The sequence below is a fragment of the Palaemon carinicauda genome, chromosome 9, assembly GCF_036898095.1.
Source record: "Palaemon carinicauda isolate YSFRI2023 chromosome 9, ASM3689809v2, whole genome shotgun sequence".
NCBI lineage: Eukaryota > Metazoa > Arthropoda > Malacostraca > Decapoda > Palaemonidae > Palaemon > Palaemon carinicauda.
In genome coordinates, this window is record NC_090733.1 from 123,787,460 (window position 1) to 123,803,694 (window position 16,235).

Genomic DNA, 16,235 nt, shown 5'->3' on the forward strand with positions numbered 1-16,235 from the left:
AATAATAGATAGGTACATATCTTCTAAGCTTATAGTTATTGCTGTAATAAAGTCTTTTACTGTACCATAAACAGAATTATCAATGAAATTCTTAATCTTTACTTTTATGCCATTCTACATTGAAATCAGTTGGGATAATACGTTGCTAGACAACATTCAAAATAAAATTGTCACACCTTCATTCATGGGTAAGTGCTCTCGTTTTCTATAAATTCCCGATTTAGTGTGAACTCGAATGTTATGTTGTTTTCCCTGTCGGCCATTCATATGTTATGAATTGTATCTTTATGACAAATTTGTTCATTTCAATTGAAAGATATACTTTACCGGCTAGTATTCCATATCAGTTTAAGCCAGGTTTTGATATTTCATCGAAATGACCCAATCGAAACGCTAAAACTCCCGTTTTAGTGCGAACTCGAATGTTATGTAATTACAATCATATGTTATGTATTGCATTTTTATGACAATTTTATTCGACATTTGATTTGAAATATCCATTTTACCGGCAAGAATTCCCATTTTAATTAATCCAGGTTTTGATATTTTATCGAAATGACCCAACCGAAACGCTAAAATCCCCGTTTTAGTGCGAACTCGAATCTTATGTTGTTTACCTTGTCGGCCATAATTTTGTGCAAGAGTGTTTGTCAATAATCTTTTTCTGTGAAAGAAAAAGTAAAATCAAACATTGTGAAAGGGTTGTCTTGGAAGACATTTTCTACGAGTGTCCCACTGGCAGTGTTAGCTTCTTTCCCAACGTGAATAAGGTAGGCGTTCATTCTCGTAAAGCCCCATATAAGTTAAACATACCCTGTAACCCCGATCAGCACCTCGAGTTTACGCTAATTCCATATTAGAATTTATTATTTATTTATTTATGGTGGGATCATGTCTTGGTTACAGGTCTGAATTTATACATTTATGATGATATTTAAATTATTTTTTGATTAAGATGCTGTTTCTGTTAACCAAGACACAGGCAATTTCAGTAAAACCATTATACTATTATACTATATTGGGTAATTAATTACGTGTAGTGGACTATGACAATGTTATAGACCTGTATTAATATAATTATGTTGCTATTAAAATGTTTTTATGATTACGAAGGTGTTTATAAGCCAAGATACAATCTATTAAAAACCTTTGATTGGCTATTTTGTTGTCCTAAATTCCCAATATTCGATTTGCTAGTGATTGGCTATTTAGGAATGATACAATAGCTTAGTAAAGAGACCAGTAAGGCCTAGTTGAACGTAGCTCTTAGTTTGTTAGCTGGTTAAACGTATGCTTGTGGAACCGTGGTGGTACCGTAGCTAAGATTAGTAAGTAGGCCGATATACCTCTTTCTCCTTTTCACCGGCGGGAGCCTGTATATATCAGCGGCCCTTTCCTCCCTTGGGTATAGGAAATGAGAATTTTCTTCCCATTTTCTAGTCGTTCGTAAGACGTGTCCACTGTGCTACAAAAGCTGTGTCCGTTGTTCTGCAAAACCTCTACACAAGAACACCACCTAACCTAATTTATGGAGTGTAAGTAGGATAGCGGCCACCTGCATGTATGATTGCGGCTAGCTTAGAATACGGCAGTGTAAGGGAGGTCACGGGGGCATTAGCTCTCCCGTTAGGTAAGTAGGTAAGGACACAGCTTGTAGGTAAGGTTAGGGGGGAAAGTTGATGTCCACTTTTAATCCACAAGGGAGGAACTGGCCGCTGATATACAAAGGCTCCTAACGTACAAGCAGTGTCCTTACTTACTTAACTAATGGGAGGCTAACGCCACCCCCAAGCGATCCCCCTCCTTATACTGTCGTATTCTTATCTTACCTTGTGTTTGATTCTTAACCTGTCTCACTAGAGCAGGTGGCCCCTATCATACATACAGCCCCCACCGGCACTTTTGAATATCTAAATTAACTTTGGGAATTGAAAATCCACAATGTATACATTTTATATTTATATATATATATATAAATAACCAGTTCTGACCTAGGGATCCAAACTCAGAAAGATATTATTATCATTATTATTATTATTATTATATATTATTATATGTATATTATTATTATTATTATTATTATTACTTGCTAAGCTACAGCCCCAGTTGGAAAAGCAGGATGCAAATAAGCCCTTGGGCCCCAACAGGGGAAATAGCCCAGTGAGGAAAGGAAACAAGGAAAAATAAAATATTTTAAGAACAGTAACAACATTAAAATAAATATTTCCCATATATACTATAAAAACTTTAACAAAACAAGAGGAAGAGAAATTAGATAGAATAGTGTGCCCTCAAACAAGAGAACCCTAACCCGGGACCATGGAAGACCATGTTACAGAGGTTATGGCACTACCCAAGACTAGAGAACAATGGTTTGATTTTGGAGTGGCCTTCTTTTAGAAAAGCTGCTTATCATAGCTAAAGAGGCTCTTCTCTTTAAAGCAAAGATCATTTCCATCGAAGAAATTTGTTGTAAATATAGAATGAAAATAGTGGTTATAATTATTATTATTATTGTTATTATTATTATTATTATTATTATTATTATTATTATTATTACAAGGAGAAGATTAATCAGCCCAATGAGTCAAACTCCACTCTTACAAAGCTGGCCCAATTAGCCTAACATCGGCAAGAAAATATATTTATATGAATGTTAAATAAACGAATGAAATTAGATATATATTAAATATGGTAAGCAGTTCTTCTAAGAGAAGGACACTCCAAAATAATAAAACCATTATTCACTAGACATGGGTAGTGCCATGGCCTCTGTAAAATGGACTTCCACTGTCTTGGGTTAGAGTTCTCTTGCTTGAGGGTACACTCGGGCACACTATTCTATCAAATTTCTCTTCCTCTTGTTTTGTTAAAGTTTTTATAGTTTTCTTTGGAAATATTTATTTTAATGTTACTGTTCTGAAAATATTTTATAAAAATAAATCGAGGTAAAAATCTGTAATATATAGAAATTAAAATCTGGTCTATTGAACCTATTTCTCTAAAAACTTAGAACCCTATGTTTGATAAAAGGTCAATTAAATAAGCTATTGGGGGTAAAATTAAATATATATTAATTATATTGGATAAAAGTAGATAAATTGAGGTAAAAATCTGTGATATGTAGAAATTTAAATCTTGTCTACAAAACCTTTGTTTCTAAAAAAAAAAGTCAAAATCATAGACCTATGTTTTTTAAAAAAAATTCAAATCCCAGGCCTGTTTCTTAAAAAAGATAAATCTTAAAAATTGAAAATTTTCAGTTTTATAAAGGTCAATGAATAAGAAATTCGGGGGAAAAGACTCGGAAGAAGTTGGGGTTAACTACTGCACTGTAATTATTTAGTGGCCACTTTCCTCTTGGTAAGGGTAGATGACTCTTTAGCTATGATAAGCAGCTCTTCTAGGAGAAGGACAATCCAAAATCAAACCATTGTTTTCTAGTCTTGGGTAGTGCCATAGCCTCTGTACCATGGTCTTCCACTGTCTTGGGTTAGAGTTCTCTTGCTTGAGGGTACATTCAGGCACTCTATTCTATGTTATTTCCCTTCCACATGTTTTGTTAAAGTTTTTAAAGTTTATATAGGAAATACTTATTTTAACGTTATTCTTAAAATATTTTATTCTTCCTGTTCCCTTTCCTCACTGGGCTATTTTCCCTGTTGGAGCCCCTGGGCTTATAGCATCCCACTTTTTCAACTAGAGTTGTAGCTTAGCAAGTAATAATAATAATAGTATTGATAATAATAATGGTAATAATAATAATAATGACAATGATAATAATAACAAAGATAAAGATGAAGATAATGATATAATAATAATAATAATGATATAATAATTGATAATGATATAATAATTAATAATAAAAGATAGAGGAAACTATTGAAGAAAAGAAGGAAAGGATGAAGAAATTGAGATTCATAGAAGGGAATAGCCAATAGCCTTATATCATTGAAGGTTGAACATGATCAAACTATTATTATTATTATTATTATTATTATTATTATTATTATTATTATTATTATTAGCTAAGCTACAGCCCTAGTTTTAAAAGCAATATGCCCAAGGGCTCCAACAGGGAAAAATAGCCCAATGGGGAAATGAAATAAGGAAGTAAATGAACAATATAAGAAGTAATGAACAATTGAAGTAAAATCTTTTAAAAGCATTAACAATACTGTATTAAAACAAATATTTCATATATAAACTATAAAAAGACTTATGTAAGCCTGTTCTACTTAAAACATATGCTGCTAGTTTGAAATTTTTGTTCTACTGATTCAACTACCTGATTAGGGAGATCATTCCACAACTTAGTCACAGTTGGAATAAAACTTCTAGAGTAATGTTTATTATTGAGCCTCATGATGGAGAAGGCCTCACTATAAGCATTAACTGCATGCCTAGCATTACGAACAGGATGGAACTCTCCAAAAAGATCTGAATGTAAAGGATGGTCAGAATTATAAAAAATCTTATGCAACATGCATACTCTGTCAAACTCTCTAAGGTGATTGTAAGGTACGTTAATTTCAAACCAGATACGTGACCCTTATGATTTCAAACTATTATCCAGCGTTTGTATTTCTTTGACCGTTATTATCGGTGTAGAGCATTCATATTTGGGTTTTACTTCACTGCGGCACAATATTCATAAACAGATTTTTTACCAACATAGTTGAATATAATCCTAAATCATAATAATTCATAGATGTTAAACTAGTTTCGTAATATCGTATTTTGGACCAAGAAAAATATTTTCCCCAAAGAGCAAATCAATTTGACAAGCAATGAGAAAGTTATGCCTGTCTCAACCAACTATACTCAATTTTTTTCTAATGAGGCACATTTGCACTGACTCGCAGCGGTGCCCTTTTAACTCTGAAAAGTTTCCTGTTCTCTGATTGGTCAGAATTATCTTGTCCAACCAAGCAGCGATCAGGAAAATTTTCCGAGCTAAAAGGGCACCCTTGCGAGTCGGTGCAAATCTGCCTGACTAAAAAGAATTGACTATAGTCCTACTGTACATACACCCTATGAAACGGGTTTTAGTTTGCTTCAACACAATGTGGTATTCATAAATAAATTTTTACTAATGTACTTCAATATATCTCTACTAACACAACAGTGTGGACCCCATTGCCCAGATTGACAATTAAGAATAATTTAGATACTGTACCTTCATTTGTAGATATTTAATTTTTACTCCCTTTGTTGTGGTTGCCATGACAGAAGGCCCTGATATCATTTCATAAAATTTCTGACAGGTAGTTCTGTCGAAAGTTTGATTTCCCCTCTTTTATTTCCCATTTTCTGTATTATTAACACATACCCACTCTTAACCTTCAATCATAACTTTTTTTTCATCATGTGACTTTCTCCATAATCTCTTGGTCAATTTCCTACCACTGCAGTTCATATACAGGCTCCACCCATTTTTCAACATTAATCTTACCCGGTGATCATGTAGCTGCAACTCTGTTGCCCGACAGAAAAAACCTACGGGCGGGATACGCCAGCGATCGCTATACAGGTGGGGGTGTACAACAACAGCGCCATCTGTCGAGTAGGTACTCAGGTACTTCTTGTCAACAAGAACCAATTTTCTCTCTGTCGTGCCACCGGCAAGACCTACTTGATACGCTGTTGTTTCTGGAGTTGATTTTCACGCTATTTGGTGATGTATTCTCTCTAGATATTAGCTTTCGCTGTACAGGAGTTATTATCATTACCTTATCAAGCTATTTTGATTAGATTTGGATTATTTGTTGACGACTTGGATAGATTTTGGATTTCCCCCTTTTACTAATTCAAGATGTCTGACCCTACTCAAGTCCCCAAGTACAGGCAGTGTAGCGCTAGGGACTGTTCTAGGCGTCTTCCGAAGGCCTCTATAGATCCTCACACCGTTTGTTCCAATTGTAGGGGTAAATCCTGTCAATTGGAAGATCGATGTGAGGAATGCGCTGGGCTTTCGGAATTCGATTTTAATGAATTCCTTAAGAATGCACGTAGGCTAGAGAAGGATAGGATCAGGAGGAGTTCGTCTCGCTCTTTTGATTTTTCCTCTCCCCATGCCCCTCAACCTATTCCTTCCCCTGTAGTGGTGACTCCCGACCCTTCTACTAGCTCTCAGCAACCCTCGATGGCGGACATGATGCGTGCCATTCAGGCTCTTGGTGACAGAGTGGAGTCATTAGCGAATGACCGCAATCAACTCTTGGCCGACGTCAAAGAGTTGAAGGAGAAAAGTGCAGTGGGAAGTGTAGTGAGTGCAAGTGCTGTGAAAAGTGTCAGTGTTACGCATGAGGGTGCATCTGTTCGTGCCAGTCGTCCTCCCAGTCCAGGACCTCTTGCAAGCTCCCAAGCCCAGGGGAGAAGCAATGTCGAAGGACCAAAGGGTTCGACAGGCCTTGATCAGCGTACAGATGTACCCTCAGTGGTTGCGGACGTATCTTGCAGAGATCGTCCCACCCACAAACAGACGAGTGAGCCCATTCATTCCTCGTCTGTGGAAGAAGTTTCTCGTCAGAAACGCTGGACCAAGGTCTCACGACCTCTCAAGCGCAAGGTCCCTTCCGAGCGAGTCCAACGGCCCAGGTGTAGCCACTGGGTCAGTTCGGACTCGCCGCAGTCTTCCTAAGACTGCACACCTCCCAAGAGAGGTAGAGTGGTTCCGCAGCAGGCAATCACTCCGTCTGTTGCCGCACCAACCGCTGTAGACCCTAAGTGGTCTATGCTGCAGTCTATGCAGACTCAGCTAGCTTCCTTCATGCAGGAGTATCATGCTGAGAAGGTTGACACTGCACCCGTTAACCTACAACCTGCCACGGTTGTGCGCTCAGCAGACACTGCGGCTGCCTGCTCCCACACTCCGGCTGTGAGAGCTCCACCACCGATGCGCAGTCGACCCTGCCAGACGCATGTTGACGTTAGCCGACGTGCGGCACCCTCCGTTGACATGCGTGAGCTACCGCATCAGCAGTGGGAAGGTGCTGTCAAGCTGCCGTGTTTTGACGCAATGCGGCAGTCTCCGCAACCCACGGCAGTCCCCACCACGCACCATCACTCCGCTTTTGTTGTTGCCAGCTCTCAGACTGACCAGCAGCGGCATGATGTTGGATCCAGTGCAGCTACGCATGCACCCGTGCTGCCGGATTCAGCCGTTCAGCTTTCTTCTCCACCTTTGCCGCTTCCTCCTCAGCATTCGGATGAAGGAATCTCTGATGACGACGAAGCTGCGCATTTGGACGATCAACACTCCGACATAGAGGAACCCAAGACTACGCCTCCCTCCTTAGACTTTAGGAAAGTCCTTGCCCTGTTTAAGGAGTTGTATCCGGACCAGTTTGTGTCTGCAACCCCGCGCTCACCTCCCTCTGAGTTCGCTTTAGGCATGCAGTCAGCAGCTCCTGCCTTTACGAAGCTCGTACTCGCGCGCTCATCCAAGAGAGCTTTAAGGGTACTGGGAGAGTGGTTGCAGTCCAAGAAGCAACTTGGGAAGACATCCTTCATCTTTCCACCGACCAAGCTTGCTTCCAAATCTAGCGTCTGGTATGCCACGGGAGAAGATCTCGGCTTGGGAGTTCCTGCCTCTGCCCAGGGCGACTTCTCAAGTCTGGTAGACTCTCCCCGCAGACTGGCTATGAGACGCTCCAAGATTTGCTGGACCTTTTCGGACATGGACCATCTTTTGAAGGGAGTTTTTCGTGCGTTTGAGATCTTCAACTTCCTGGACTGGTGTTTGGGAGCGTTAAGCAGAAAGACCTCCCCTTCGGATAAGGACTCTGCCATGCTCATCATGTCATGCATGGACAAAGCCATTCGGGATGGGTCTGGCGAGCTTGCGGCTTCTTTCGTGTCTGGAGTTCTTAAGAAGCGAGATCACCTTTGCTCCTTCTTGTCGGCGGGGATCACACCATGTCAGAAGTCAGAGCTGATGTTTGCTCCGCTATCCAAGTGTCTCTTTCCTGAAGAGCTGATCAAGGGGATTGCTGCCTCGTTGATCCAGAAAGACACCCATGACCTGGTGGCGTCATCCGCACGTAAAGTCACAGCTTTACCTTCCGTGCCTAGACCTAGGATGGACACACCAGCGTCTAGGTTCATTCCGCCCTTTCGTGGCAGAACCTCCAGCAGAGGAGGTACCCGTGCCGATAGTCAACGTGGCAAAAAGAAGAAGGGTTCCAAGTCCTCAAAAGGCAGAGTCTGACTGCCTTCTTCTCCAGACAGCAGTGGGAGCCAGGCTCAAGAACTACTGGCAGGCCTGGGAGAACAGGGGTGCAGACGCACAGTCTGTGAAGTTGCTCAGAGAGGGGTACAGGATTCCATTCTTGCGCAAGCCCCCTCTAGCAACTACTCCCATCGACCTCTCTCCCAGGTACAGAGAGGAGGACAAGAGACTAGCTTTACAGCAAGAGGTGTCTCTCTTGCTACAAAAGGGAGCGGTAGTCATAGTCCGGGACCATCAATCCCCGGGCTTTTACAACCGTCTCTTCTTAGTAGCGAAGAAGACAGGAGGGTGGAGACCGGTGCTGGACGTCAGTGCTCTAAATGTCTTTGTCACCAAGCAGACGTTCACCATGGAGACGACGAAGTCGGTGCTAGCATCGGTCAGGAAGGAAGACTGGATGGTCTCGTTAGACCTAAAGGACGCGTACTTTCACGTCCCCATCCACCCAGACTCCCAACCTTTCCTAAGGTTCGTCTTTGGGAAGGTGGTTTACCAATTCCAAGCCCTGTGCTTTGGCCTAAGCACGGCACCTCTAGTGTTTACCAAACTGATGAGGAATATTGCCAAATTCCTGCATTTGGCAGACATCAGAGCCTCCCTCTATTTGGACGACTGGCTTTTAAGAGCTGCGTCAAGTCGTCGCTGTCTGGAGAATCTCAAATGGACTATGGATCTGACCAAGGAATTGGGTCTCCTGGTCAATATAGAAAAGTCCCAACTCGTCCCATCCCAAACTATAGTCTATCTAGGTATGGAGATTCAGAGTCAAGCTTTTCGGGCTTTTCCGTCGGCCCCCAGAATCAGTCAAGCCCAAAAATGCATCCAGAGCATGCTGAAAAGGAACCGATGTTCAGTCAGACAGTGGATGAGTCTAATAGGGACACTTTCATCGCTGGACCAGTTCATCGCGTTAGGGAGACTCCACCTCCGACCCCTTCAGTATCACCTAGCTGCTCACTGGAGAAAGGACATGACGCTAGAAGCGGTCTCAGTTCCTATATCCGAAGAGATGAAGTCTGCACTGACTTGGTGGAAGAACAACATTCTTCTCAAGGAAGGTCTACCACTGGCTGTTCAGACCCCCGACCACCTTCTCTTCTCGGACGCATCGGACACGGGCTGGGGTGCGACACTGGACGGTCGGGAATGCTCGGGCACCTGGAATCCGGATCAAAGAGCACTACACATCAACTGCAAGGAGCTACTGGCAGTTCATCTGGCCTTAAGAAGCTTCAAGTCCCTCCTTCTAGGCAAGGTGGTGGAGGTGAACTCCGACAACACTACAGCCTTGGCGTACATCTCCAAGCAAGGAGGGACTCATTCGATGACGTTGTTCGAGATCGCAAGGGACCTCCTCACCTGGTCAAGAGATCGAAAGATATCGCTTGTAACGAGGTTCATTCAAGGCGATATGAATGTCATGGCAGACCGCCTCAGCCGGAAGGGTCAGATCATCCCTACAGAATGGACCCTTCACAAGAATGTTTGCAACAGACTATGGGCCCTGTGGGGTCAGCCCACCATAGATCTGTTCGCTACCTCGATGACCAAGAGGCTCCCCAATTATTGCTCACCGATTCCGGACCCAGCAGCAGTTCACGTAGATGCCTTTCTTCTGGATTGGTCCCATCTAGACCTTTATGCGTTCCCCCCGTTCAAGATTGTCAACAAGGTACTGCAGAAGTTCGCCTCTCACGAAGGGACAAGGTTGACGTTGGTTGCTCCCCTCTGGCCCGCGAGAGAATGGTTCACCGAGGTACTGCAATGGCTAGTAGACGTTCCCAGGACTCTTCCTCTAAGAGTGGACCTTCTGCGTCAGCCGCACGTAAAGAAGGTACACCCAAGCCTCCACGCTCTTCGTCTGACTGCCTTCAGACTATCGAAAGACTCTCAAGAGCTAGAGGCTTTTCGAAGGAGGCAGCCAGAGCGATTGCCAGAGCAAGGAGGACATCCACTCTCAAGGTCTACCAGTCAAAATGGGAAGTCTTCCGAAGCTGGTGCAAGGCGAATTCAGTATCCTCAACCAGTACCTCTGTAACGCAGATAGCTGACTTCCTTTTACACCTAAGGAGGGTAAGATCCCTATCAGCTCCTACGATCAAAGGTTACAGAAGCATGTTGGCAGCAGTCTTCCGCCACAGAGGCTTAGATCTTTCCAACAACAAAGATCTACAGGACCTCCTGAAGTCTTTTGAGACCTCAAAGGAGCGTCGGTTAGCCACACCAGGTTGGAACTTAGACGTGGTTTTAAGGTTCCTGATGTCAGCAAGGTTCGAACTGCTTCAATCAGCCTCTTTTAAAGATCTCACTTTGAAGACTCTTTTTCTCGTTTGCTTGACAACAGCTAAAAGAGTCAGTGAGATACACGCCTTCAGCAGGAACATAGGATTTACATCTGAAACGGCTACATGTTCCTTACAGCTTGGTTTTTTAGCTAAAAACGAACTCCCTTCTCGTCCTTGGCCCAAATCGTTCGAGATTCCAAGTCTGTCCAGTTTGGTTGGAAACGAACAAGAGAGAGTACTATGCCCAGTAAGAGCTCTCAAGTACTATTTAAGACGTACGAAGCCATTACGAGGACAATCAGAAGCTTTATGGTGTTCTATTAAGAAACCTTCTTTACCGATGTCGAAGAACGCAGTTTCTTATTACATCAGACTTCTGATTAGAGAAGCCCATTCTCATCTGAATGAGGAAGACCATGCTTTGCTGAAGGTAAGGACACATGAAGTTAGAGCTGTCGCTACTTCAGTGGCCTTCAAACAGAACCGTTCTCTGCAGAGTGTAATGGATGCAACCTATTGGAGAAGCAAGTCAGTGTTCGCATCATTTTACCTTAAAGATGTCCAGTCTCTTTACGAGAACTGCTACACCCTGGGACCATTCGTAGCAGCGAGTGCAGTAGTAGGTGAGGGCTCAACCACTACATTCCCATAATCCCATAACCTTTTTTAATCTTTCTCTTGAAATGCTTTTTATTGTTGTTTTTGGGTTGTACGGAAGGCTAAGAAGCCTTTCGCATCCTGGTTGATTTGGCGGGTGGTCAAATTCTTTCTTGAGAAGCGCCTAGATTAGAGGTTGTGATGAGGTCCTTTAGTATGGGTTGCAGCCCTTCATACTTCAGCACCTAGGAGTCGCTCAGCATCCTAAGAGGATCGCGAGGCTCAGTAAGGAAGACGTACTTAAAAAGGCAGAGTAATGGTTCAAGTCGACTTCCTTACCAGGTACTTATTAATTTTATGTTTGTTATTTTGAATAACTGCTAAAATGAAATACGGGATACTTAGCTTCTAATGTTAACATGTATGCTGGTCTCCACCCACCCCCCTGGGTGTGAATCAGCTACATGATCACCGGGTAAGATTAATGTTGAAAAATGTTATTTTCCTTAGTAAAATAAATTTTTGAATATACTTACCCGGTGATCATGAATTTAAGGACCCTCCCTTCCTCCCCATAGAGACCCAGTGGACCGAGGAGAAAATTGGTTCTTGTTGACAAGAAGTACCTGAGTACCTACTCGACAGATGGCGCTGTTGTTGTACACCCCCACCTGTATAGCGATCGCTGGCGTATCCCGCCCGTAGGTTTTTTCTGTCGGGCAACAGAGTTGCAGCTACATGATCACCGGGTAAGTATATTCAAAAATTTATTTTACTAAGGAAAATAACATTTTAATACAAGTTCCACTCCCTTTAATACAAGCTCCACTCCCTTTAACCCTGGGTTGGTTAAGTTCCAAAGCAGGTACGCCATTACCAATGTGGTACCATAAATGAAACCTCAACTTTCGGACCATATAACTTCCTTATTAATAAATATATTTCAAAAACTTCCTTATTAATAAATATATTTCAAATCCTTAAGTTTCTTATTTAACAATATTCATTCCTCAATATTATGTTTAGAGTAAATTAAAAACCAATCATTTTAAATATTTAATTTGGAAAATTTAGAAAAATAAGTAAATAAAAGTATGAATATATAGAAAACAATCTGTAGAAAATATTTACATGATACATAAGTAACTTTGGCGAACTGCATAATAAAGTTGAATGGCATGGCAGCATTCATGCCAATTTTCAAGGTCCTAGGCTGAAAAACACCAAATCTGTGATGAGTGAAAATGGGCTCTGGCGTGGCACTCGATGAAGACACTGGGGTAGCACTCGATGAAGGCACTGGTGTGGCACTTGTTGAAGGCATTGGGGTAGCACTTGAAAAAGGCATTGGGGTGGCACTTGGAAAAGGCACTGGGGTGGCACTCGAAAAACACTCTAGTAGCACTGATTGATGGCACACTGGTGGAGATGGCGGCCTTCCCTGACGGGCTCCTGAAGGGGTTCAAGGTCATGGGAGGGTCATCTACATCGTTGTCGTCACCATCGTCGCATGGTACAGGCATCTTAACCTTCTTCATAGGGAATTGTATCCTCTTCTTGCTTTGAAAATGAGAAGAAAGGTGAAATGGAGGCTCACTTTCTGAAGAGGTGCTATATGGGGTCGAATAGGAGAGTGCTGAGTGGGAAAAATTGCTTACACTTCCTTGGTCAATGGTGTCCACCTGGGGCACGTCACCATATTTCTGATAAAAACACGTGTCATCAGCACACTCAATATTATCAAAATCACTAAGAAATTCCAAAATCTCGTCGGGTCATTTCTCAGAAGGGAATTTCTTCTGCATTTTGCCAACCTGAAAAGTTGGAATTTTTTTTTCTTTTAAGTTTTCCCCCTATATACTTGAACATCCGGCAGCCTAGCACAAAGATGGCAACATCACTGCATAGTGACAATATTCACCAATGTTCAGTGAAAATCTCTTTAACTTACATTAATATCACTCTTGAGATATTTAGCGAAATGTAAAAGCATAGGAAATTAAAATTTCAATACAGTTTAGTAGTGTGGTACCAAAATTGAGACAAAAAAAATTTGAAGAGCTACATCTCTGCGAGTATCTGAAGCTCCGACTTGTGCGTCCTACCCCTGTTGTATCATATCAAAGTCTTATGCGGCGCACCTCGAGAACGACAGGATGAAACCTGGGAAAAATTGCTTTGCGTCTGCGCCTGGTTCCAAATTTGGGGCCTGTTAACTTACCCAGGGTTAATACAAGCTCCACCCCCTTTAATACAAGCCCCACCTCAACTATGTCACATATATGAAATATTTGTTCGTGGATTCATATTTAAGAAAGATAACCCATATCAAAAGCATCCAAAACAAGTGGTCATTTCTCTTTTGGAGGAAATATTTGCGTCTGCGCCTGGTTCCAAATTTGGGGCCTGTTAACTTACCCAGGGTTAATACAAGCTCCACCCCCTTTAATACAAGCCCCACCTCAACTATGTCACATATATGAAATATTTGTTCGTGGATTCATATTTAAGAAAGATAACCCATATCAAAAGCATCCAAAACAAGTGGTCATTTCTCTTTTGGAGGAAATATTTGCGTCTGCGCCTGGTTCCAAATTTGGGGCCTGTTAACTTACCCAGGGTTAATACAAGCTCCACCCCCTTTAATACAAGCCCCACCTCAACTATGTCACATATATGAAATATTTGTTCGTGGATTCATATTTAAGAAAGATAACCCATATCAAAAGCATCCAAAACAAGTGGTCATTTCTCTTTTGGAGGAAATATTTGCGTCTGCGCCTGGTTCCAAATTTGGGGCCTGTTAACTTACCCAGGGTTAATACAAGCTCCACCCCCTTTAATACAAGCCCCACCTCAACTATGTCACATATATGAAATATTTGTTCGTGGATTCATATTTAAGAAAGATAACCCATATCAAAAGCATCCAAAACAAGTGGTCATTTCTCTTTTGGAGGAAATATTTGCGTCTGCGCCTGGTTCCAAATTTGGGGCCTGTTAACTTACCCAGGGTTAATACAAGCTCCACCCCCTTTAATACAAGCCCCACCTCAACTATGTCACATATATGAAATATTTGTTCGTGGATTCATATTTAAGAAAGATAACCCATATCAAAAGCATCCAAAACAAGTGGTCATTTCTCTTTTGGAGGAAATATTTGCGTCTGCGCCTGGTTCCAAATTTGGGGCCTGTTAACTTACCCAGGGTTAATACAAGCTCCACCCCCTTTAATACAAGCCCCACCTCAACTATGTCACATATATGAAATATTTGTTCGTGGATTCATATTTAAGAAAGATAACCCATATCAAAAGCATCCAAAACAAGTGGTCATTTCTCTTTTGGAGGAAATATTTGCGTCTGCGCCTGGTTCCAAATTTGGGGCCTGTTAACTTACCCAGGGTTAATACAAGCTCCACCCCCTTTAATACAAGCCCCACCTCAACTATGTCACATATATGAAATATTTGTTCGTGGATTCATATTTAAGAAAGATAACCCATATCAAAAGCATCCAAAACAAGTGGTCATTTCTCTTTTGGAGGAAATATTTGCGTCTGCGCCTGGTTCCAAATTTGGGGCCTGTTAACTTACCCAGGGTTAATACAAGCTCCACCCCCTTTAATACAAGCCCCACCTCAACTATGTCACATATATGAAATATTTGTTCGTGGATTCATATTTAAGAAAGATAACCCATATCAAAAGCATCCAAAACAAGTGGTCATTTCTCTTTTGGAGGAAATATTTGCGTCTGCGCCTGGTTCCAAATTTGGGGCCTGTTAACTTACCCAGGGTTAATACAAGCTCCACCCCCTTTAATACAAGCCCCACCTCAACTATGTCACATATATGAAATATTTGTTCGTGGATTCATATTTAAGAAAGATAACCCATATCAAAAGCATCCAAAACAAGTGGTCATTTCTCTTTTGGAGGAAATATTTGCGTCTGCGCCTGGTTCCAAATTTGGGGCCTGTTAACTTACCCAGGGTTAATACAAGCTCCACCCCCTTTAATACAAGCCCCACCTCAACTATGTCACATATATGAAATATTTGTTCGTGGATTCATATTTAAGAAAGATAACCCATATCAAAAGCATCCAAAACAAGTGGTCATTTCTCTTTTGGAGGAAATATTTGCGTCTGCGCCTGGTTCCAAATTTGGGGCCTGTTAACTTACCCAGGGTTAATACAAGCTCCACCCCCTTTAATACAAGCCCCACCTCAACTATGTCACATATATGAAATATTTGTTCGTGGATTCATATTTAAGAAAGATAACCCATATCAAAAGCATCCAAAACAAGTGGTCATTTCTCTTTTGGAGGAAATATTTGCGTCTGCGCCTGGTTCCAAATTTGGGGCCTGTTAACTTACCCAGGGTTAATACAAGCTCCACCCCCTTTAATACAAGCCCCACCTCAACTATGTCACATATATGAAATATTTGTTCGTGGATTCATATTTAAGAAAGATAACCCATATCAAAAGCATCCAAAACAAGTGGTCATTTCTCTTTTGGAGGAAATATTTGCGTCTGCGCCTGGTTCCAAATTTGGGGCCTGTTAACTTACCCAGGGTTAATACAAGCTCCACCCCCTTTAATACAAGCCCCACCTCAACTATGTCACATATATGAAATATTTGTTCGTGGATTCATATTTAAGAAAGATAACCCATATCAAAAGCATCCAAAACAAGTGGTCATTTCTCTTTTGGAGGAAATATTTGCGTCTGCGCCTGGTTCCAAATTTGGGGCCTGTTAACTTACCCAGGGTTAATACAAGCTCCACCCCCTTTAATACAAGCCCCACCTCAACTATGTCACATATATGAAATATTTGTTCGTGGATTCATATTTAAGAAAGATAACCCATATCAAAAGCATCCAAAACAAGTGGTCATTTCTCTTTTGGAGGAAATATTTGCGTCTGCGCCTGGTTCCAAATTTGGGGCCTGTTAACTTACCCAGGGTTAATACAAGCTCCACCCCCTTTAATACAAGCCCCACCTCAACTATGTCACATATATGAAATATTTGTTCGTGGATTCATATTTAAGAAAGATAACCCATATCAAAAGCATCCAAAACAAGTGGTCATTTCTCTT

At 41.6% G+C, this 16,235-nt stretch overlaps 1 protein-coding gene across 1 annotated transcript in view; it reads left to right on the forward strand.

Annotated features, from left to right (window-relative positions):
* The first annotated feature begins 539 nt into the window (after positions 1-539).
* LOC137647124 (retinoic acid receptor RXR-alpha-B-like) overlaps positions 540-16,235 on the forward strand; it is a 382,209-nt gene continuing 366,513 nt past the window's right edge. Inside the window, exon 1 of the mRNA XM_068380375.1 lies at positions 540-770. The gene's annotated coding sequence lies outside the window, so the exon portion shown is untranslated. The remainder of the gene's footprint in view (positions 771-16,235) is intronic.